Raw genomic sequence first — 25744 nt, 5'->3', positions numbered from 1 at the left:
TACTTATGTGAATGACAAAAGCGTGAAAAGCATTGGTCTACATGATTACAACTTTCCATGTATTACCATGTACCATATTGCTTATATTCCCAAATTTCTCCAGGGAAGACAAAAGAGCTTATTATATTTGAACATATCACATGAAATTGCTAATTTTGTTAATGAAAAACAGACAAATATTGGCAATTTCATATGCTTTAACCTTAAAGTATCTCTACGACCACACAGCATTCCATGTCTAAAAGACGTTAAGTAAGAATTACATTTTGATGTAACGAAGGGATTCAACACAAAGACTTCAAGTTTTTCATAAGTATCAGTATGAATATAAAATATATCAACAAGTTTAAGAAAACTTGCCTATAAACAAATGCCAACTGAAGCATAAGGATGGAAGTCAACATGTTTAACTCATGTATAAATATTAGAGATACACGGATTCTTTTTATACAACACTTTTCCGTGATAGCAACACAAAAATAAATGATTATCCCTCCTAGGAACTCACACCTTTGTTGATCTGCATCCAAATTGGATCAAGATCAAGGATAAAGTTATTTCCTCCAAAAATATAAAGTCTAACGAATTAAGAAAAAACTACTCAGAAAGCCTATATGTCTTTCCCTCTAGAATAACATATAATTAGAAGCAAATAATCGAAATCCAACAAACAACTTAAGAGGACTGAATCAAACATATTTCCCCACCCAAAAAAATTTCACCACTTTAGGCATGGAGCAACAAATAATGTAACGATGTAAAAAATTTATTTTAAGGAACTAACTTTAAAAATTAGCTTTGTAAACTTCATCAGAACCCAAATATCCCAACCTTTCTTGGCAGTTCTCTCATGAGTTCCCTGTAAAAAGAATAGAAAGACTACGGATTAATAATCTCCTCCACAAGCAATTAGAAATCTACAACTCTTTGGACATCACTTGCCATACTGTGACTAGGGATAGAGATTCAGGGCAGAGGGAATGCTGAAGGATGACCAAAGGCAGCAATAGATAAATAGCTTTTAACATATTTTTCACTATCGTATGGTTTCTACCCTTGTTTACGCCACTCAATCTATCACACTCTTCTAGCATGAGATTTCTAGCTATTATACCAGAGACATAAAGAATTTAGGAAAAGGCACCCTTATTTAGAAACTTATGTAGGCCGGGTCGGCCCGGTGGCGCAGCGGTTAAGTTCGCACTTTCCGCTTCTCGGCGGCCCGGGGTTCGCTGGTTCGGATCCCGGGTTGCGGACATGGCACTGCTTGGCAGCCATGCTGTGGTAGGCGTCCCACGTATAAACTAGAGGAAGATGGGCACGGATGTTAGCTCAGAGCCAGGCTTCCTCAGCAAAAAGAGGAGGACTGGCAGTAGTTAGCTGAGGGCTAATCTTCCTCCAAAAAAAAAAAAAAAAAAAAAAAGAAACTTATGTAGGCCAACAATACAGAAATACACTCTATAAATAGATGCTCACGTTCTTGTGAATTCTGTATACACAAACGACGGTATAGTTTAGACAAACATTACGAGCTTGAATTTAATTGCAAGGGCAGAATACTTGCATTTTTATGACTTTGAGAATATTCCATTTCAAACCTAATGTCTGAATTTATCAGCTAGTGCTGGTGCAATAAAATTCAGAATGCTCAAAATAATTATGGATACCAGATAAAACATAGAAATCACAGTTAAATTTGAATTTCAGGTAAATAACAATTTTTTTAGTATAAGTAGATCCTAAATATTGCAGGGAAGCATTTACACTAAAACATTATTCTGAATTTGTTTATTATTTAAATATTACTCTGAATATTTATTATTCTGAGATAACATTTATCTGAAATTCAAATGCAACTGGGCATTTGATATTTTTATTTCCTAAATCTGGCAACCCTAAAAATAACGCATGTGGAAAACGAAAACAAAAGTCTCTTTATTGACAATCCAAAGAACAAATGAGCCTTCATGGGTTGGTGGAGGTGGTCAAAGAGTCAGAAGTTTTGATTGCTCTCAAAGCTAATGGAGGTTCCGAAAGCTTCTTCCAGTAGGTCTCCACAGAGTCCACCATGTCTGGAAGGTGTTGGTTATCTCATCTCTTTCCATGTGTTTTCCTTGGTATTGGCTGCAGATGTCACTGGTTCTTTCTCAGATGCAGAAAATCGTCACGAGTTTGCTTTCATCACTTAGATTTCAAATTATGTACAGATTTTTATATTTACATGAAGCATATGAAGACCAAAATTAAAAAGTACTACAGCCAAACAAAGTAATTAATTATGAGGTTAGAAGATAATATACTTTTGCTAATTACTCACAGCTTGGTGCCCATTTTTTCAAGGCAGCCAACAACTGCATGTTTTAATCTCCATAATAACAATAATGGCATACATCATTAACCCTATTTTATTCTTTTTTAATTTTTTATAATAGCAATAAGAAAGATCATTAACCTCTGTTCTGTTTAACATCTAATCAGCCATTTTAGTTAAATAAATATCATAGAAAACATTAAATATCTCTTTGCTAAGCTACACTGGCTCTCAGGAGGGGAATTCTTCCTAATGCATTATATTAACATCAGTTTACTCCACAAGTGTCAAATCAAGAATGGTAACGAGGAAACAGATAAAGAATAATTCATGGCTTTAATCAAATTAGTTCAAAACTATCTTTTGAAAGTAGTTTTAAATCTTATTTGTATAATAGCATTGTGTTTATGAAGTTATTTTCTGAAGCTATGTAGAATAGAGCTGCCCCACTACTGAGGTATTGTCAGGTAATTGCACATGAGGATGCCAAGACAGTGAGAGCCAATCTGCTTTTGAAGGAAACTTCTGAGGATAACTGCTCTCTGAAGCATGGAAACCTGTGTGGTATTGCTGGTTATGGTAATAGTTATTTTAAATCAAGATTCTCTCTTTTTTTTCTTTTGCAGGGAAATATTCACCCTGAGCTAACATCTATTGCAATCTTCCTCTTCCTTTTCCCTCCCCAAAGCCCCAGCACATGGTTGCATATCCTAGTTGTAAGTCCTTCCAGTTCTTCTTTGTGAGCCACTGCCACAGCATGGCAACTGATAGGTGGTGCACTTCCACAACTGGCAAACAAACCCTGGCTGCTGAAGTAGTGAGAGCGGCGAACTTTAACCGCTAGGCCATCAGGGCCGGCTCGAAATCAAGATTCTTATTAAAAACAATGTGCCTGCTTGCCATAGCATTTCTATGAGTTTATTACCTGAATCACCATTTCATGTGATCAGTGACATCAAAAGAATTAAAATGGTAAACAGGACTCCTACTTAAAATATTTAGCAAAGCTTTGACCCAGATTCCAAATAAATGGTCATTTCCCTACGCTTGGGTCCTTATTAGCTCCTTTATGAAAATAAGCACATGACTCAGGCAGTCCCACACTACTCAATCTACCTACCCTATCAGGCTTGGATTAAGAGACTAGTGAAAGGAAAATGGGTCAGAACCACAGATAAGAAGAGGGTTGGGGTAACAAGTGTTAAAATTTATATATATATATAATTGAGAGAGAGAGATACCTCTTAGCAGAGGCTTTTAGGGCAAACTGATACATCTTGATAAACAGTAGTACTTATAAAATACCTCTATGCCGCTCCCCAATTTTTAAGCTCAAGATTACAGATTGGCATGTTTTTTGAAAACCAAACAAATATATTATGCTGCACTGATCTAACAGCTAGGGAAAAAAATGTGCTTTCCTCTCCCAGTACACATTTCAGCATCCTAATTTCCTATCATATGCACATCCCAGCAAATGATTTAGGTGGTTTTCTATCAACCACATTACACTATATATGTCTCAAACAAACATCCAGATTTATCCATGATGCTTTTGTCCAATGTATCTCTCCGTCAGTGAGAGGACAGGAACTAAAGAAGAAAAGAAAGGAGCTTCTGCTGGAGCAGGAAGAGAAAGGTGAAAGTGGGCCTCTTCCCAGCTCACTATGATATCTCACCCACACTACGGTCTGTACATATAAATCTAAACTGTAATGTGGCTTTACCCAGCCTCCATTTTTTGACTCAGCATTAGTTAACCCTCTTTCCAAATACTGAGTTTTGCTTTTGAAGGCCACAGGCACTTTATAGAACACACAGGAGTCAGAAAATAGAGATTCAAAATGGTTTGGACAGAAACATGGCCTAAGAGGAGAATCTGAAAGAATTGGAGTTAGTTCTTCCCCAAAAGAATAAGCTAAAAGAAAACCTAGCAATTATTTGATTTACACTCTTTTGCCTGAGTTCATTTAAGCCTCTGCTACTGTTTTCCAAAGCCAGCCCTGGTGATTCAGTGGTTAAGATTCAGCCCTTTTGCCACTGTGGCCTGGGTTCATTTCCTGGTCAGGGAACTACACCACCAGTCTGTCTGTGGTCATACAGTGGTGGCTGCCTGTTGCTGAAAGCTTTGCCACCACTATTTCAAACACCAGCAGTGTCACACATGGTGGACAGATCTCAGCAAAGCTGACAAACTATACAGACTAGGAAGAAGCTCCTGACCGCCCACTTCTGAAAAACATTGGTCATGAAAACCCTACAAATAGCAGTGGAGCATTATCTGATACAGCACCAGAGATGAGAGGATGGCGGAAAAAGACGAGGCAGGGTTCCATGCTGCTATACCCAGGGTCACTAAGAGTCAGAATCCACTTGACAGCACTAAAAACAAATTGTTAAAGGCACTGCCGCAGTTCTGCTCACTTTTTTTCAGACTCCATTTATCGCTGCCTTAATGCCAGTAAGAGAATGGCTCTTATTCTTCCTGAACCCGACCTCTCCAGTGAAAAATTCTGCTCTCTATTATATTACTTCCATTCCCACTGTCCTATATCTATTTAGGAGTTCCTTTACTTTATGGACATTCTTTAAGACTGGTGGTAGAATGCTTTGAGCAGTCTTGGATAAGATACTCAATAAATGCAGATATCTTAACTAGCCATCGACCTGGATACCTACAGAACTGAATGATGACGGCAAAAAACTTTGAATTTTCTGTACAATGATGTCAGAAAAAGAGAAAGCTTTTCCGCATTTTCCTATGCCTTATTTTGCCTAAAAATCCTGGTTCCCTAGCTCCCAGTGCAAAACACTGTTGATTTAAGACACTAAATGAGCTACACTGTCATATAAGATTTGTTGACATTTCACACTGTCTTTCAAATAATTTATAACTAGCACACAGCTCAAGGAAAAAAATAATGATTAAAATTTAGATTCGCCATAAATTAAAAAGTGATTGCTTTGGTTGTAGCGCATTAGAATATCAGAACACAGTAACTATTTGTATTTTAAAATATGAAGCATCAATGCCAAGAAATATCTTTACATAACTCTTGGGTTTGATAGGATGGGCTTTGGTTTAAGAAAGAATACATTGTAAGTAAAAAATATCACTACATGGATATATATTTATATGATTAAATATTAGATATATATATCACAATAAGTGTTTTGAATGGACAAACATAAATATATTTTACTTCTTATTCAAAGAAAAGTATTATTGCTATACTGGTACTATAATGGTGAGTTCTAATAGGACTGTTTAGCAATAATAAAAATGTACGATTTTAAGATTCATGGTATCAACCCTGCCCCTGATATCTAGTATTTTGATTTCAAAAAAATTAAAATCAGCTCTTATCTCAAACAAAATGTTATGTACTTCAGTCAAAAATACACAGTGAAAACCAACAAATTTATTGCAAACTTCCAGACAATCTTGAATCTTCCATCGTTAGTCAAGACTTAACCCATAAACCACGTCTTTAAACTTTTTCAGGAACCTGCTTCAAGACTGCTATTCTTTTTGAAGTATAACCTAAATTCGTCCTTAGAGAAGGTGAGCATTCTCCTTAATACAGATTTTTAAAAAGACTACAAATAGGCTTTACACTCCTATCCATATTAGAAAAGCCCATATGAAATTTCTGTTTTTATAAGTCAAAAAAATGGTCAAATATTAGCAATTTTGTATAGTTCAACCTATAGTTATTCTCAGTAGGTTTAATATTCCTTATGAAAGTTGTTTGTGAGACAAGTATATTGAAGTCAAATTTTCCCGGATTCCTTCATTAAGTTTAAAATAGAAAATGCTACTCCTTCAATAACAGATGAAAGGCAAAGATATGATGTTAGGCTATTTTCTAATTGTGGAAGTTGTATATTCCATGCTATAAAATTTTCTGAGACAACGTTTGACACCTAAACTCAACATTTTACTGAACATGTTCTTCTGGAAGCAGTTAGAAGAATCGAAAGAGATTTGTAAAACTACAAAAACAATACCACCATTCTAACTGTTTTTTTGCTTTTGGAAAACATCATTATTTATTTTGGAATATATAGTTATTTGCTTTGGAAAATACGTTTTTTGTGTTAATGATAGGTTTGTTGTTATTTTTATGTGAATTAATAAATAATTTTTTTTTTACCTTCTTAGTTTTAGCATCCAATATAGTAAATATCAATAAATATAAGCCACGAAAGTCAAAGCTCTGTGGAGTTTCAATAACTTTCTTAAGAGTATAAAATGTCACTGGGACCAAAAAGTTTGAGAACCACTGGATTAATTAAAGAGATAAATCAGAAAAAGAGAAGGGAAACAACAGACATAGGACATCTTATAATCTTACTATTTATTCAGTCCTAAGGGAATCTAGCCTAGACCTGCTTCTAATAAGGGAGGATCTGGCTGGCAGACTATCTGAGGATCTCATCTCATCACTCACTTGGGGTGGGGGTTGGAGAGGAGTCTGAGATGAGGACAGAGATTTCCACAGGCATGTTTCTAAGCCTGATGCCAGGTACATTTTTACTGCTCACAGGTGCTTCAGAGAAATTTCTGGGCAAGGATAATCCTATGCATTCATACAACACAGCAACAGGTATTCTCCTGCGTGACTCATTGATTTTAGATATAATTTCAAGGGTCATCAGGTTCTTTTCCCTTATCATAACAATCTTGAGAGATTAAGAAAAACAGAGGTGTTTTACTGTCAGTTTACAGATGGGAAAACAAAGACAGAAGGTTTCAGGGTTGTACCCTAGGGCACACAGACCGTGTTGGGGCAGGTTGTGGCATTTAAGGCACCTGCTTCCAAGCACGGTACTTTATTCACGAGGTCCGTGTCTTTAAAACTGCTTTTTAGCACTAGGATTTTTTTAAGTGAAATGGTACTCAGAAGCCCAATTATAGAGCTCAAGAAAGAGAATGGCTGCAGGTGAAGAGGGAGCCAGCAACTTCTCTACCGGCCCATTTGGCTTCCCTTTGGCCAATTCTCTCCCCTTGCTTTTGCTCTTCTCCATCCCTCTTGGGACACCAATCTGTGGAAGACTTTCTCTTATTTATTTTTCCCATTTATGCCAAGATCCTGCTCCCATTACTCTACCTTTCTAGGCATCTATTAAATATGTTAACTGTATTTCTTCAAATATGCACATATTCCTATAACATATGTAGTGGTGTGTTTTTGTGCACACGTGTTTAAATTACACAAATGGTATTATCCTATAAATCATATTCTGTTTCCTGATTTTGTCATATTAACACTATTTTTAAAAATCTACCTGGGGCCAGATGGTGGCTTAGTGGTTATGTTTGCATGCTCTGTTTCGGCAGCCCAGGGTTCACAGGTTTAGATCCCAGGTGTGGACCTACGCACCGCTCATCAAGCCATGCTGTGGCAGCATCCCACATACAAACTAGAGGAAGATTGGCACGGATGTTAGCTCAGGGACAATCTTCCTCATGAAAAAAACTACCCAGATTTTTATTTCTACATCTATCTGGTTCCTTTTTATGCACGTACGGTTCCATAATATATATTAACACGCCTTATTTTACTTATCCATTCTTCTATTGATGAATCCAACACTCCACCAAAAAAAACTAAAGATTTTTTGACATATCACCTTGCAGTTGAGGGAGAGAATTTCTCTGGGATAATCATTGGGTTGTTGGGGGTACACAGACATAATCTAACCAAGTGTTACTGAACTGCCCTGCAGAACTGACCTCCCACCATAGACTACGAGAGTTTCCCACTACTCACTAAAACTTGCTGCTTTGCTTTCTTAGCATTCCATATGCTGTAGAGTGTTAGGTGACATCTCATTATTGTTCTAATTAACGTTTCTTGATAACTACTGATATTGAGCATTTTTCCAAACACCTGTTAGATTTTGAGTTTTCTTGTCTGTGAAACTGTGTATAATTTCTGTGGATTTTCCTACTGGATTTCATCTTTTTCTTGGGGATTTCCAGTTTCCCTTGCTTTTGTTGATATGAACCCATTGTAAGTTTTAGATGTTTCAAATATCTCTGCCCAATATGTGAACTTTACTGTGTCATTTATTCAGTAGGAATCCTTCATTTGGGTGTAGTTACATTTCTCTCTCCCTCTATTTTTTTTTCTTTTTTAACTTTTGGCTTCTTATTTTTACATCTGGTATGAGAAATTATCGTTGTTAATCCCTAGGCTACAAAGATATCCTTCTACATTTTATTCTTTGTTTTATGGTTTGGCCATTCACATTTAGATCTTTAATTTATTTGGCATCCACCTATGTATATAGTATAAGGTAAGAAATCCAGCTTTAATTTTCTGCTCTTAATGAGCTAATTTCCTGAACACCAGCTGTCTATCCTATCTTTGTGGGGCCTCATTTATCATATATATTAATCCAATCAGAGTTTCTATGTTTAATTAGTGAATCGTATCCATTTGCTGTTACATTAGAACGTTTCTTTTCTATTTCATATTTTTAATCTTTCATTTTCATTTTTTTCTTTTTATTCTCTTTATCTTTCCTATTAGCTAGCATAAAACTTCTTCTAGCCTTAAAATCATGCATTCACTTTCTCTTCTTCTGGTCATTGCTCATTCATATTACGTTTATTCTTCTCTAATAATTTCTTAAATGTATCTATCTACCTCTCCCTCTTAAAATAAGATGTATACTTGCTCTCCTCCTCCATCCCCGCTCCAAAAGGGCATGTCTAGATTTTTAATTCTGTATTGTTCAGATATTACTTTTGTTTGCTTTATTTGTCATGGGGTTTTTTTTAAAGATAAAAATAGCAGTTAGTAAGTTATTCACACTTTTACTTTCCACTTAACTTGTTGCTACTTCCTGTATTTATTTCTCCTATTATTGGAGTACAATCTCCAGTACATTCACAAAGAACGTCTTTGCTTGATGTATTTTCTGTTTTCTTGTATGCGTGAGAATGTATTTATTATACCTTTACATTTAAATGAGAGTTTAACAGGACTTTTCTAAAATACAGTTTTAAAATTATTTAAACATTTTAAAATAAGGGCTCCTTTGCCTTTATATCCCTTTAGTTAGCATTTTCTATTATTTGCCACCAAAGGCCCAATTGAACCATAGAGAGACAGGAGGAAACAGAAGAAGGGGAGGGAAGGATGGAAGAGGAGAGTCATAGAGACATGGATGTGAATTGAACATGAAAAGCATTACCAGAAGAGAATCAAAAACATCCACAAACTAGGGCAGTGACCTGGGTTTGTTCACTCAGGAAAAATAAATCCTCCGGTTTTTCAATATGTTATGATAATCCATGAAACTCTTCACTATATTCATGAGTTATATGCAAGAATCCACTTGAATTTCAGGAGTGGATGGCCAGATTCAGGTGTTTTACATGACTTACACTAGGGATTTTGTGACAAAAAGCTGAAAAATATACATACAAAAATTAAAGAAAGTTTCTCCACAGGTTCATTATTTAGAGAATAAATATAAATTTTGATGCTTTGTTGTATGGCACATAAATCTTGATACCAGATTTTCACTGAAGACTGTACCTTTATCATTATAAGATGCTTTGCATTTGATTCAATGTAGTCTGACATTATTATACCACCTCCTGGTTTATTTTTGTTTGCAGTCACCTATTACATCTTTGCTCATCCTTTCCTTTCAGCCTTTCTCAGTCACTTTGATATAGATGTATCTTTCATCTGTATGTCAAGAAAGATGGTAGAATCTGTGAAGACAGTGATGAATACACTAGACACATGCGCACTCTCATGAAGCCTATATTCTCCAGGGACAACAGACATGAAAGCAGCACCACTCCACACCCACAAACTAGCACCGTGCCTGATGCATAAGAAGGTAGAAACAAATATATATTGATTGAGTGAACTTACTTTTTTAAAATCAATTAATAAGGAATTGAAAACTTATGCCCCCACAAAAACCTGCACATGGATGTTTATAGCAGCTTAATTCATAATCGCCAAAACTTGGAAGCAACCAAGATGTGAATAATAAATAAACTGGAGTAAATGAATAAACTGTGGTACATCAGACAATGGAATACTGTTCAGCATTAAAAAGAAATGAGCTATCAAGCCATGAAAGGACATGGAGGAAACTTAAATGCATATTACTAAGTGAAAGAAGCCAATGTGAAAAGGCTACATAGTGTATGATTCCAACTATACAACATTCTGGAAAAAGCAAAGCTATAGAGACAATAAAAAGATCAGTGGTTGCCAGAGGTTGTGGGAAAGAGGAGGGTTAATAGGTGGAGCCCAGAGGATTTTTAGGGCAGTGAAAATATTCCGTATGATGCTACAATGTTGGATACATGTCATTATACATTTCTCTAAACCCACAGAATGAATGTACAACACCAAGAGTGAACCATAATGTAAACTTGGACTTTGAGTGATACTGATGTGTCAGTGTAGGTTCATTGACTGTAACAAATGTACCATTCCGGAGCCTGATGTTGATAGTAGGGGAGGCTGTCCTTGTGAGGAGGAAAAGAGTATACGAGAAATCTCTCCACTTTCCCCTCGGTTTTGCTGTGATCCTAAAACTGCTCTAAAAAAGTAAAGTCTTAATTAAAAAAGCAGTTGCTTAATCAAAACTCTGCTAAATTCTTTGAAGGAATTTACACAGAGAATTACACAGAGCTAAAGGAATATTTAAAAGAGACGCCTAATCTAGGGATCAGAAACTCTTCTGATAAGGGACGCTTTAGCTCAAGGATGTCAGACAATAAAGTGAGGAAAGAGTATTCCAGAAAGAAGGAACAGAATTTTATAAAATTTTCATTGAGCTATATTTTCTGGTTTTGTATAGAGAGCAACATTTATAAAACAAGTGAATACATAAAATGAAACAAGCGCTATAGACAAAAATTCTGACTGGTCTGAGGGCCTAAGAGAAACAAAACAAGGCAAGGGCAGGCAATTAGGAAAAGGCTCCCTCCCAAGTGCCATTTGCTAGATTGTTTATGTAAATATAAAATGAATAAATAGAGCTTTATCAATAAATTAGAAGATCTTTTCATCATCTCTAAAATGAGATTTCCATTTTCAGAGTTGCTATGAAAATTAGAGAATAGTTAAATTAAGCTGCTTTAAATCCAGTTTCAAACAAGGCAATAAATAATCACATAAAACAATAAATAAGGCTCCTAGTACAATGCTTACCTCGCATTAGCCATTCAATAAATGATTATTGTTGTCATTATTATTATAAGTTGCTAAGTAAAAATATAGTTTCTTCTGTGAAATGTGGTAATACCTATCTTACAGGATTTTTTGAGGATTAAATTAAATTAGAAAATATGTGTCAAGCATATATTACTGCATTTAGAATTTAGTAAGTATCAAAATTTATCATGTTTCATAGATAAAAATACATAAATAGATGCTAGATAGGTAAACAGTCACAGATATTGGTAGCATAAAGAAATTTAATGTGATTGAGAAATGAGTCAATAGGTACGTGGAAATGTAAGGTGTCTCTGGCAAAGTTTCCAGAAAAAACAAGGAACTATCCAAATGAGAAGAAATAGAATGAGCAAGTAAAGAGGAGCGACCTACAATATTCGCAGCAAGGACCCCCCAGGAGGCAGGGACACTGCCACCCTAACAGAGGCACAGAGGTTCACATCACTGGAAGATCAGAAACCAGGAGACTTCAGAATTCTGTACTGAAGCCAGGGGGTTAACGGAAATACAGTAAAATTCAGTTACTTATAATTTTACCCTGGGACTGGGAAGATCTTAAGTTCATGAAGAGAGTAAAACTGTCCACTTCTTTTAGGAGCTGAAAACTTTGCGTCTCCAATCACAATTCATGAAAGCAGCTCTGGGTGGTGTGTATCGGACATTTTACGCTGGCAAAATAAAACAAAATCTCCATACCTTCTAAGGTGAGCCATTAGTACCAAGATGAATAGAGGGTTTTTACAGCTTAAAAATTATGACTTTGAAGGTTTACAGTTAAAGGTAAAATATAAGAGACATCAAAGAGGAGAAAAACGAAGAAATAGTTGGGCCGGTGGCCTGAATATCCTCTTGGTATTTCTTATGAGGACAAAGAAAGTAGAGGAAAACCCGGAAGGATAATGTGTAACTGCAGCCCCCTGAGAGATTTACTGGCAAACTGGGGAAAAGATGAGGCTAGAAAAAAGGAAGAAACAGCATGTCTCAATAGAAGAAATGGTGATCACCTTAGCTAAACGTTCCTGTAATTGCTTCTTATTGAAAAGGTAAATCAGATGGGCTTACTAATGTAAGCAAAAAACACCCTCAAATGCCCAAACATCATGGAATTACGAATAAAGATCTGAGTAGGAGTGTCTATTTTTATTGCGATATCTCTATGGGAGAATGTGACAGATAAAGTGAAACTGGTCGGACACCATGAACCTCTTAAAATGATAGCTTAGGGTTTGCTGCACACGTACAGTGTGGAAATAAAATGCTTCTTGGATTTTATTGGTTCAATCTATCCAGGATCATAAGTATGTAATCAGGTATGTTTCAGGATATTACATTTTAAAATAGCATTCTTATTTTATTTGCCTAATCTCTCATTGCCCTCCAAATCAGTTATTTGTGCACTTGACTTGGGCAATAAATAACCTTATGCTTTCTTCTTGGATTCTGTAAACAATATAACAAAGGAAACAATTTGGCACCATCAACTAAGTATTAACTAAATGTTTCAAAGTATAGTTTTGTCCAATGCTGTACAAGTTCTCTCACAGAATTCTTCCCTGGAGGCAGCACATATTCTAAAAGCAAGAACATATCCAAATTCAAAATAAGGTCTATTAGAGTAGATCGCTAAGGTTATTATCAAGATGATTCAGGGATAAATTCCACGTTCACCCAAGCCTCAGTATTATGCTCAGATCTAAAGACGTTCTTAACCTAAATCAGGTAAACATTGTTCCGACTCTCCATTTTACCCCAAACACAAGAAACCTGCTAAGAAATGGATTATAAAAGTATATGTGTAAATCTGATATCTTACGAGGTAAAGAGGGTTGCTTGAACTTGATTACAGGGTCCAGGTAAGGAGAAAAAAGTGTCATAAATCCCCAGTATTTACTTACGTTGCATTTTACAATAATATTACTTACATTTTCCTCATTTAAAAAATTCCACATATTGAACAAGAGTTTTGGGGGTGCTTACTCTATGCTAGGAACTGAGATCTAGACATCAGATATTACAAAAAAAAGGTAAATGTCTACCTTTGACAAATATATCAGTTAGCAATTGCATTCAGCTACTAATAACAGAGGTGTCCCTAAAATGAGTGAGTAACCCAGGGATAATATGGTGGCTTCTGAAGTCACCAGGGACTTGGGCTTTTGGATCTTTTTCCTTCACTATCCTTAATCCTCAAGGTCATAATCCGGCTGCCAAAGTTCCAGCAAGAAGATACTGGCAGCAAGACCACTCTCCTCTTCCCACTTAAGGAACTTTCCTCTCTGCCCCCTATAACATCTACAACTTACATCTCATTGGAGAGAACTTAGAAACATAGCCACACCTAGCCGCGAGGAAACCTGGGAATCTTTTTATTAAAAAGAGGAGGACAGATATTGAGTTAACAATGAAAAGTCTCCACCATAATTTTCCTCTTAATACAGCTTTTGCTGTATCCCATATGAGTTGGTATGGCATGTTATCATTTTCATTTGAGTCTCCACCATAATTAACAAAAACATAACAATATAATGTGATGAGTATGTTAGTACTAGCTTTTCAGTGTAAGTTTTATGAATGGCTGGCTGAGTGCAGAAATCCTAGGTAGAATAATTAACATGTGTCTGAAGTAATCAAGAAGCCAGTTAGATCTGGGGAAAGGGAAGAATATTAGTGTGGTTGAAGAGTAGGATGCTTGGGGAAAGTGGTAGGTGAAGCTAAGGATGGGCATCCTTTTACAGACAGTATAGCATAGAGGTTCAATCTCAGGTGTCAAATTGTTTGGATGACCTTGAGAAAGTTAGTTAACTATTTTGTGTCTCATATGTGAAATGGGAATAATAACCATACCTACCTCATTAGGTTTTATGAGTATTAACTGAGATAAAAAAGGAGAAACCCTTAGACAACATACTAAAATATAATAATTGTTCAATAAATAGTATCTATTGTTAATAGTGTGTGAATGGTCTTGCATGTCTTTGCACAAGGAACAACACTTCCATTGACTAGGGAATTTGACCCACCAACAGGTCTGGCATAATCAGATTTGTTTTTTGGTAATTATCTGGTGTGGTAGCATTTATGCTGTTGTAAAGGAGGTTAAAAGGACTTTTCAACTGAGACAATGAGGTTCTGAACTAAGTCAGGGAGATTGTCCACGTTTTAGACTCTTGATAATATTGCCAAATTGCTTGTTGGATTACTGGCAATTTCAACTACCACCAAGGTGTGAGCAATGCCTCATGAAAACCTAACAAGCATGTTCATCTTTTTCTTTACATTTTTGCCAATTTATTAAGTGAAATTATGTGTTTTATTACTTCTTTAACTTGAAATTTGTTTAAGGTTGAATATTTTTCATAAATTTGTTAACTTTGTATTTCCTTTCTGTATCTGTTTATAGTCTTTTCCATTTATATATTAAAAACAATGCTTCTACTGTTTCTAAGAATTCTTCATATATAAGTGTTTTTAACTGTTTGCATGCCCTATTAGTTTCCAAGGTCAAAGGCTTCCTGGGGGAAGAGTGAAAAGAGACCTCCTCTGATTTAATGATTGATATACAAAAAAAGAGGCTAGAGATGGCAGACATTCTGAGGGGGAATGATTTTGTGGAAAAAGCCACATAAAGCCTCTTCCCAAAAGACAATGACATTTTTAAATTCTACAGAGTTACAAAATATTTTGAAGAGTATATTTCCTGTGGAGAGAATAGGAACACTTACTGAGTCCTGCTTTGAGGCCACTGGAGAGTAAAATCAGAATTTGCTCAAGGGGAAAACCAACCATAAGTTACCCCTGCTAAAATTATTCTCATGCATTTTATGTAACTGGTGTCATTATGAATAGAAATATTTTCCTTTATGATTTCTAAGTGGCTGTTTCCAGCATACAGGAAAGCAATTTTATATAATTTTAATGAATTCTTAGAAATCTTGAGTTTTTCAGTTAATTGTCTTGAGTGCTCATGATAATTTTAGTGATTATAATTCTTGATTATGCTAAATCAATGAGAGGGGTATTGTTTAGATATATGAGGATCAAGGAAAGAATAGTATTTTATCAAGAAATTCCTAAATTATTATAGCAGACTTTTAATACTCTTATTCCCTTGAAATTTTAATGTCTTATGTCAACTGGCAGTTAAAATGAGGCTTCTGAGAGCTGTCATTATTACTCTGAAGAGTTACATATTTTCATATTTACTCACAAATTTTAGTAAATCTATTAAGCATACAAAATATATCCCTGATTGAAAAACTTGCTGAGTGAGGCTATAGTAAGATACAAAATACAGAAATTAAAAGAAAAACTATGTTCCCTATTCACAACACTTCTGACACCAAAGGTATGAGGTTTTTTCTTTTTCCCCTTCACATTACACAGTTCTGACACACTACACAGAGTCAGTGCAGACACCACAGGTTAAGGGCTCAGTTCCACAAGATTTCCCTCCACTTCAGATGACAATCACAAATCCCGGGTTATCACATGTACTTCTGGCTCTCCAGCTCTAAATTGAGGGTTCCCCTGACCCAACTCCTTGGATTTGAAAATTTGGTAGAATGGCTCACAGAACTCTAAAGCACTTTACTTACTATTACTCACTTATTATAAAAAATATATTTCAGGAACAGCCAAATGGAAGAGATGCACTGGGTAAAGAATGTGTGAAGGAGCACGGAGGTTCCATGCCCTCTCTGGGTGTACCACCCTCCTAGAACCTCAATGTGTTCACCAACCCAGAAGCTCTCCAAATCTCTTCAGTTCGGGTTTTTATGGAAGCTTCATTACATAGGCATGATTGATTAAATCATGACCGATGGCAATAAACTCAACATCCAGCCCCTTTCCCTGGAAGGGGAGTGGAGGTGGAGAGTGAGAGGCTGAAAGTCCCAACCCTCTAATCACATAGTTGGTTCCCCTGACAATCAGCCCAAGATCCTTCCGGGATTTCCAAAAGTCACCTCATTAACATAAACTCAGACTTCTAGAAGAAAACATAGGCAGTATGCCCCTCAACACTGGTCTTAGCATCATCTTTTCAAATACCAAGTCTTAGCAGGCAAGAGAAACAAAAGAAAAAATAAACAAATTGGACTACATCAAACTAAAAAGCTTCTGCACAGAAAGGAAACCATCAACAAAATGAAAAGACAACTTAACAATTGGGAGAAGATATTTGCAAACCATACATAAGATAAGAGGTTAATATTAAAAATATATAAAGAACTCATACATCTCAACAACAAAAAAGCAAACAACCCAGTTAAAAAATGGGCAAAAGATCTGAAGACACTTTTCCAAAGAAGATATACAGATAGCCAACAGGCACATGAAAAGATGTTCAACATCACTAGTTACTAGTGAAATGCAAATCAAAATACAATGAGATATCATCTCACACCTGTCAGAATGGCTGTAATTAACAAGACAAGAAATAAATGTTGGAGAGGATGTGGAGAGAAGGGAACCCTCATACACTGCTGAAGGGAATATAACTGGTGCAGCCACTGTGGAAAATAGTACGGAGATTCCTCAAAAAATTAAGAATAGTACTACCACATGATTCAGCTATTCTACTTCTGGGTATTTATCCAAAGAACTTGAATGCATAAACACCTATGCACCCCTATGTTCATTGCAGCATTATTCACAATAGCCAAGACTTGGAAACAATCTGAGTGCCCATCAACGGATGAATGGATAAAGAAGATGTGGTGTACATACACAATGGATTACTACTCAGCTACAAAAAAAAGATGACATCTTGCCATTTTCGACAAAATGGATGGAACTTGAGGTTATTACACAAAGTGAAATAAGTCCTATGGCGAAAGTCAAATACCATATGATTCCAATCATAAGTGGAAGATAAAAACAACAGCAACATCAAACAAACACATAGCTACAGAGATTAGATTGGTGGTTACCAGAGGTGAAGGTGGGAGGGTGGAAGGTAAAAGGGGTGATAGGGCACATGTATATGGTGATGGATGGCAATTAGCCTTTGGGTGGTGAACATGATACAGTCTCCACAGAAATCGAAATAAAATGATGTACACCTGAAATTTATATAATGTTATAAGCCAATGCTGCCTCAATTTTAAAAATTTAAAAATTTCAAAATTTCAAAATAAAAAATAAACGGACATTAGGAGCCAAAAAAAAAAAAACCAGAAACAGAAACTCAGGTGTGCTTGAAAGGGGCTTGTTATGAATAACAAAAGAGGCTCCTTTTACCTTTATGCTGCAGAGCAGCCAGGGACAAAAACCAAATATTATAGCAAAAGATGCTCCTATTGTTCTTATCACTTAAGAAATTACAAAGAATTTAGGAGTAGTGGCTGAGAGCTGGGGATGAAGACCAAAATATATATTTCTTACAGTTTTACTATATCACAGGAATAAAACTTAAAGCTATTAAGTTGAACCTTAAGCAATATGCATTGTTCTGGTCCAATTTAATTCACACCTCCAGAAACAGAGGGAAATGAGAAATGAAAACAGCAAAATTTAACAGACGTAAGATTTAGCCAAAAAGAACAAGAATATATAGACTCTGACAAACTGTGATTAAAATTACTTACTCATTTGCAAAAAACTATCCATATTTATTTTTTATTTAAAAGCACTTTTCTGATTATATATGGCTTAAAAAAAAACCCCAAGTAACTAAGCAATACGTGTAATTCCAACTCCATGTTTACATACTAACAGAGATTATTTCTAGATTAGAGATTCACAGGTAACAGCTTTCTTTTTTCTTTTTGTTCATTGAGATTTTCTGAATTTTTGACAATCCATATCTATAACTTTTGACATCAGAAAAAATATTAAGGTAAAAGAAAGTTAAAAGAAAACCTAACACAGTGCCCCTTCCCAGTTTCCATAATTCCATATTACTGAAAGAATTACTTTTTTTGCAGTTTTCTGGACAATGTATTGCCAATTCAAGATGGGAGCAGAAAGAATGGAGTTAAATGAAATAAATAACAGAAATTTGAGTGTGTGTATTCAAGGTGTGGGTCACCTTTTGCTTCATTTCAAATCTGTTTATCTAAAATCAAACGCCTTTTGGGCTTTTCTTTGAATATTTTTCAAATATTCTATTTCTGTGTTTTTATCTCATATAGTGTAAAGATTCACTTGAATTTCTCCAGAGTTTCATGAACCTGAGATACAGCTTCTGGAACATTCTTATTTTAGTCTTTTTTCTTTTAAATCTAGAACTTCAAGTAATATGGATTAATCAAGTAAACTGAGAATAATCAAGTAAGAGAGGAAACTTCATAATCCCACAACTATTTTGTTTCTCTGTTCCTTTACTTTGGTATATCGGAATTGAGACATAGAAAGTCAATGCCTCCTGGCAGACATTTTAGACTGTTGATTTGCTCTTGTTGGGAATGTTTGTATGTGCAATTGTGGTGGGAAGTTAATTTCCTACACTGTCACTGAATAACCAAAAGTGACTGAGCATTTATGTCACTCACAATCGAAAGTGACTGAGCATTTATGTCACTCACAATCGAAAGTGACTGAGCATTTAAGTCAAATTTTGTGGAAAACAAGACTATAGCGTAATTTGAAAATGAACATTAGCCTTACAGGTGTTAAATTAATTAAACAAGGAGGCCACTAGACTAAGATGGTTCTCATCCCTTAGCAGCCTGTGTAAGCAAACCAAAACAGAAGCCTGAAAGGCCTCAAGTTTAAGAAACCAAAGCCTAAGGGCCACCAATCACAAACAGCCGGCTCAGTTTTTCCAAATAAGGAAAATGCTTAAGCTATAGGCAATCAAATAACTCCCTTGTTTTGCTTCTGCCTCTTCTCTGTAAAAGTCTTTCCCCTATCTTCCGTCAATGGGGCACTCTTAGCCACTTCAGTTGGTGCTGGCTCATTGGAATTGATTTTTGCTCAAATAAACTTTCAACATTTTTAATATACCTCAGTTTGTCTTTTAATACAGGTAAAAGTCAACTTCAACCATTCATATTAGCTACAGTAAGAGTTAATATGGCACTTTTTTTTTTTTGAGGAAGATTAGCCCTGAGCTAACCACTGCCAGTCCTCCTCTTTTTGCTGAGGAAGCCTGGCCCTGAGCTAACATCCGTGCCCATCTTCCTCTACTTTATATGTGGGACGCCTACCACAGCATGGCTTTTGCCAAGTGGTGCCATGTCCGTACCCAGGATCTAAACTGGTGAACCCTGGGCCACCGAGAAGCGGAACGTGAGCACTTAACCGCCACACCACTGGGCAGGCCCCTATAGCACTTTTTTAAAGAATGACGACAACCAAATATTTATATATAAATATGATCTAAATGTGTCTACCATTAGTTTTTCAGAAAGAAAAACATTCTATACATAAACAAACTACATCTGCTCACTGATGTGTGTGTGGACTCTAGATGTCTTGTTGGGCTCAACTACAGACCATTCACAGTCATACACTTTTAGTACAAAGTGTAGATGGTATTAAGTCATTTTAGCTTTCACACATACATGTTGTAACTCCGGCAGGAAATGCAAAAAACTGAAATGCTTCACGAATTTACATCTTTGCACAAGGGTCATGCTAATCTGTGTGTTGGTCCAAATTTAGTATACGTGCTGCCAAAGCCAGCCCAATATATAGCACTTTTAATAAAAGTGAACTTTGAAATACTTTAAAACAGTGCTACATTATTATTTTGAATGACTCAACAGTCAAAGTTTCCCAACTCTAGAGCACACTTTGAATATTTCCTCTCCTTTCTCTGCATAAACCTTCAATTATCTGGAAATTTTTGACTAATTAAGTTGCTGAGGAGTAAGTTTTTTGCTCTCCATTCCTTGACAAGCAGTGCACATCAAAGGCCTCTCGCCGGTGTTTCTGAACCACTGATATAAAGCGACTGTGCTGACAATTATTTAATCTTTTGAGAGAAAAAGACCCAGTGTTCTATCTTTATTGGACAAAATTACCATCCATGTTTGGCTAACGCAGATTCATTCGTTCTAAATCCAATTGGTCCCTGAACTCATTCAGGACCCAGAAACAAATTATAATAGTTTTAAGGCAATGAAATTCTGAGTCACGATGAGCCGATGTTTCAAGTTTTTGCGCATCTTAGAACCCACACATCTTGGTTTAAGATTCAAATGTCTGGACACAATCACAATTGACCAGTAGGCTTTTTAGCTGACAAATGACCGGCTGACTTGGAAATCACTTCTTTATTAATTTTTTCAGACTTTTTTTTTTGCGGTAACATCGGTTTATAATATTATATAAATTTCAGGTGTACATCATTGTATTTTGATTCCTGTGTAGATTACCTCATGTTCACCACCCAAAGACTAATTACAATCCATCATGACACAAGTGAGCCTAATCACCCCTTTCGCCCTCCTCCCTCCCCTCATCCCCTCTGGTAACCACCAATCCAATCTCTGTCTCTATGCGATTGTTTGTTGTTGTTTTTATCTTCTATTTACAAGTGAGATGATACGGTATTTGACTGTCTCCCTCTGACTTATTTCACTTAGCATAATACCCTCAACCTTTCATCGTTTCTTATGGCTGAGAAGTATTCCATTGTGTATATATACCACATCTTCTTTACCCATTCTTCCCTTGATGGGGACCTAGCTTGCTTCCAAGTCTTGGCTATTGTGAATACTGCTGCAATGAACATAGGGGTGCGTGTATCTTTATGCATTCTTGTTTTCACTTTCTTTGGGTAAATACCCAGCAGTGGAATAGCTGGATCATTTGGTAGTTCTATTCTTAATTTTTTGAGGAATCTCCATACTGTTTTACGTAGTGGCTGTACCAGTTTGCACTCCCACCAGCAGCGTATGGGAATGTCCTTCTCTGCACATCCTCTCCAAGACTTGTTGTTTCCTCTCTTGTTAATTATAGCCATTCTGAAGGGAGTGAGGTAGTATCTCATTGTGGTTTGGATGTGCATGGAAATCAGTTCTTAAAGGCTCTAGAGGGCCACACGCTGATATCCCCGAGCTTTCAGCTCCTAAATTTTTCACATAGTTTTTACAAAAGAAACACTTCAGGTGTACCAAAGCTTTGTGAAACGAAATCTTTCAGAGCAGCCCAAAAATACGACTCTTCCCCTACCTGGATTCAGTTATGGATTAGAGCACATTTAATTTCAAGTCAATAGATTCCTTGCACACTAGCACTTAAGGGATTAAAGACAAGTCTAGTTTTCTTGCCCTAAATGTACTGTTATTGTTATCAATTCATGCAGCCTTGCAATAAGTTTTCAATAAACCTAAGATTAACTATTATTTTCTCACCTATAAATAAAATATAATCATCTTAAAAATCAATGAAGGGAAAACCATCATATCCATTAACCTGGCTGAGAATCCCCCCAGGCCCTTGCTGTGAAACACAGTGCGGTGGATCTTTCATTTTATTGAGCTATATCTCTTTGTATGGCAACCAGCAGGCAAAGGGAAAAAAATCAAATCTAAAAATCAAAGACTACAGTTTTTTGATCTGAAAACCACCGAGGCAGGGGCTGAATATTCTTTTCTGCCTGAGGTTAATTTTTTTTTTCCACTTTAATTTGCAATCAGATGCAATAACAGAAAAAAGTAAAAAAGGACATTGCCTCAAGTAGCTAGTGGCTTTATTACCATCTCTACTGCCAGTCTCCACTTTTTATCACTTCCAAATCCTTTGTTTTTAAAGTCACCTGCACAACCCGGCAATGTTATAAACACCTTTAGCTGTCTTCACCAACTGTCATTTCGTACCATCTGCTGTTACAATCTCAAAAGCAGTAATGCGTGGGGGTCAAGGCCACTTTCTCTCAGGAAACTAAAAAACAACAGAGCCAAGTCATTTAGTGCTTTTTTTTTCCCTGTCAGCTTTACTACACCCTGGAGTGGACATTTTCCTTGGCTTTCAGTTGTGAATGTTCCTCAGAAGACATGAACTCTACAATAAGGTAACCATACAAAAACAAGGTTTTATAGACAACCCATTATCAACTAGCAGAAGGGGGTGATTAGTCATCTGCTCTACTTGAAATAGATCCAAAAAATTCAAGCCAGGACTGCAAAGAGAGAAATGTATTTATCTCAGGATTCCATAACTAGAGCCATCTCGCCTTCATGTGAGGGGCATCAGCAGCAGCCTTTGAAAGGCTGGAATTAGTCTCAAAAGCCAAGCAGCCAGGAGTTGACCAGCTCCTCGGCCTACCCAAGATGCAGGATTTCTCTCCACCTCCATACCACTCTGCCAAGATGACCAACCATTTTGACCTCTCTCTTTGGACTACAGCCAGAAAGCAGCCAGAAAGGACCACCTTTTGTTTCTCCTTTTCTTGCCTACTAAAAATGGTTACTTCAATTAAACTAATTCAACCACTTAGTCCAGACAGGTCCTCTAAAGTCATAATCCTTTCTTAAAACGAAAAGAGTATTTATCAGCATATTCCCCTCTCTTTTTTTCCCGCAAATCATTACAAATTCACATGAAATTTTTCAACATGTAAGAGGCCTAGTTTACCCTCAAGGCAGTTCAGATGCAAGTCGAAGTTTTCTTCCCATAAATAAAATATAATCATCTTAAAAATCAATATGAGAAAACAATCAGAACCATTAACCCATCTCAAAATCCCTTCAGCCACTTGTGTGAACCACCCAGTGCTGAGTCTTTCATTTTATTGAGCTGTATCAGTCTTTGTATGGCAACTGGCAAGTGAAAAGAAATCAGACTCGGAGGGTGTGTTGTGGAAATCAGAGAGAAAAGGGAATGTGAGAATGGATTTTGACCCTTTTTGATTGTAGGAAAAAAATAGATTTTGAAGACCCAAGAAACAATGGTTTTGAGCTACTGGAAAGGGATTAGCTTAGTTTGGATTCTCCCTTTGACAATGCTTACTCATGAGCAATTTATAAACCTGAGCATCAATTTTGAAAATCGTCAGAAACTTTTCTTTAAGATTAAAAAAGAAAAACAAGAAAAGGAAGAAATGGTTGATTTTAAAACTGGAAGTATGAGTCAAATGCGATGAAAAGACAAGACTGATTTAGACTCAGACCTGTAATAGATGAGCTGAAATGCAAATGCTCGTATGAACTTGGTCACTATCACTGCTTAATGGTCATTTATTAATTCTCTCTTTCCCTGATAAAATTACTCTGTAAAGTTCAATAATGAGGAAAAATCAGAAACTGTAACTGAACTTTAAAAAATATCTAACTTCATTACTGTATGTAGTCTCATAATACATTATATTTCATTGATACATTCTTTAAGAAAATATCCTCCTTCCTTACAATCTCCCATCTCTGAAAAAACGAAATACCTCTTCAATTATTGCAAGGATAAAGTAAATAATTTTCTAGTATTCTAACAAGCCAGGAACATGTTAAAAATATAAAGACATCATTTTCAAACTCACACAAAAACAATCAACTCTGCATGGGATGAGAAAAGGAGTAGCTTGGTAATTGGTCATTATAAAAACTGAGTGAAGAGCCAGTTTTTGGTAGAACTTTGAGAAAACAATCTCACATTTTTAATATTTGGGCAAAACAAAATTTAAATTATCATTTTGCTCACTATCTCTAAAACTGAACTTAATAGCTAAACATCTGGAGAAAGAACACTATATATGCTTTCCTCAGTAAGCATGTAACAAGGAAACAACAGAACCTAAAATATAAATGCTGTTTTCCATAACTAAATGCACAAAAATCAACTTCTTTCGATTACTTCTAATTTTAAGGTTTTAAATCACATCCCACACCAGATAATTAAAAGTATTAAACAAAAGAAAATAGAAGACACATTATTCTTTACCAACACGTAGCATATGGCCAGGTATTCAGTTCATTTGCATTTATTAGGATGGTTGGTTTTATTTATTTAATTAGATTTTATGTCTAGCATTTATTATAATTTAACATTGTTTCTTCTGTTCCCTTTCCTTAAGGTTTGCTGGCTTATCTAAGTTTCTCTTCATTCTTCCCTTTCCTTCTCTCCCAGGTAATTTGGAAATAAAATTGTGTTTATTGATTTCTAGTGATTATAGTCCCATCCTTAATAATGATAACTTAAACATATAGTCTATTAATACATCAACATTAAATGATAATTGGGCCTCCCTCCAATAGACTTGCTTGAACTGCTTCCTCCCCTCTTCCCTCTGCCATTCAAAGAGACCACTGGGATATCTTATTCCCCACAGAAAAGGGAGATTTAGAATGCTTCGTCCTATGGCAGAATTTTACTTTGATAGCCTATAATATAATTTTTAATTTTAATCTATGTTATAGAAAAGTTATCTTTTTCAGTGTTTCTGTTTTGTTTGACTAATTCTTATTTTATAGAATAAATTCTCAGTTCATTTTTAATCACCTACCAAGGCTTAATTATTGCAACATTTGTCACTACAGCTTCCTCTCCTCTTTATCTCCCTGTATCTTGAGAGAGATGATCTGAATCCATCAGCAAAAGGTTGGAATCCTTCTTTAAGGACTTTCCTCAACTAGGTACCTGAGTGATATATTCTCAAATGCCTTAACTTTCTCTTGCTCTGATGGATAAACGATATCTTGGATAGGTAAAGAACCTCCAGTTAGCCGTTCTTTCTTCTGTTTTCTTTCGCTTTAAAAACCACTGTTTTCTCTTTATAAAGCATGAAAAGAATGTTTATACTACATTGATTCTCTTTACAACTTATTCTTGAAATTTCATCAGGATATATTTAGTTGTGAGTGTGTTTGTTTGTTTTCCTGAATGCCCTTTGAGACTGAATCTAAAGATTCGAGTCTTTCTTCAGCTCAAGGAAATTTTCTTCAATTATTTGTTGAATTATTTTGTATTAGCCAGATTTTTGCTGTCACGATGCTGCCAAACCTATAACCCCAAAATCTTACCCACTTACAACAAGCCCGCTCCCAGGTCTGAAGTCTGGCTACAAGTCAGCTGGTCTTGACAAGGCTCAGCTGGGCTGACTAGTCCAGGCTCTCAACCTCATGTAGGGTTCAGGTTAATTCCACATGTCCTTTCCTGGGACAATACCTTACAGAGCTATAGTTTTGGTGCATGTACATCTCTTGGTGAAGAAAAGTAGACATTTCAGAGAGCCGTGAGAAATTTGGCTAACCCCTAAAGGTCCCAGCTCAGAGATTGGCACACTTTCCACATGGCCAAGTCCAGAGTCACCAGGTCAGGGAAAATA

The 25744-nt window shown here is 36.1% G+C and overlaps 1 long non-coding RNA gene and 1 pseudogene across 1 annotated transcript in view; both read right to left on the bottom strand.

Annotated features, from left to right (window-relative positions):
• LOC139084184 (uncharacterized) overlaps positions 1–25744 on the bottom strand; it is a 175106-nt gene that overhangs the window by 97732 nt on the left and 51630 nt on the right. The window lies entirely within an intron of this gene.
• Positions 20068–20166, bottom strand: LOC139078387 (U6 spliceosomal RNA; annotated as a pseudogene).

This window comes from Equus przewalskii, chromosome 1 (genome assembly GCF_037783145.1).
Source record: "Equus przewalskii isolate Varuska chromosome 1, EquPr2, whole genome shotgun sequence".
NCBI lineage: Eukaryota > Metazoa > Chordata > Mammalia > Perissodactyla > Equidae > Equus > Equus przewalskii.
The sequence above is the reverse complement of the archived record's forward strand: the minus strand, read 5'-3'. Positions and strand labels throughout refer to the sequence as shown.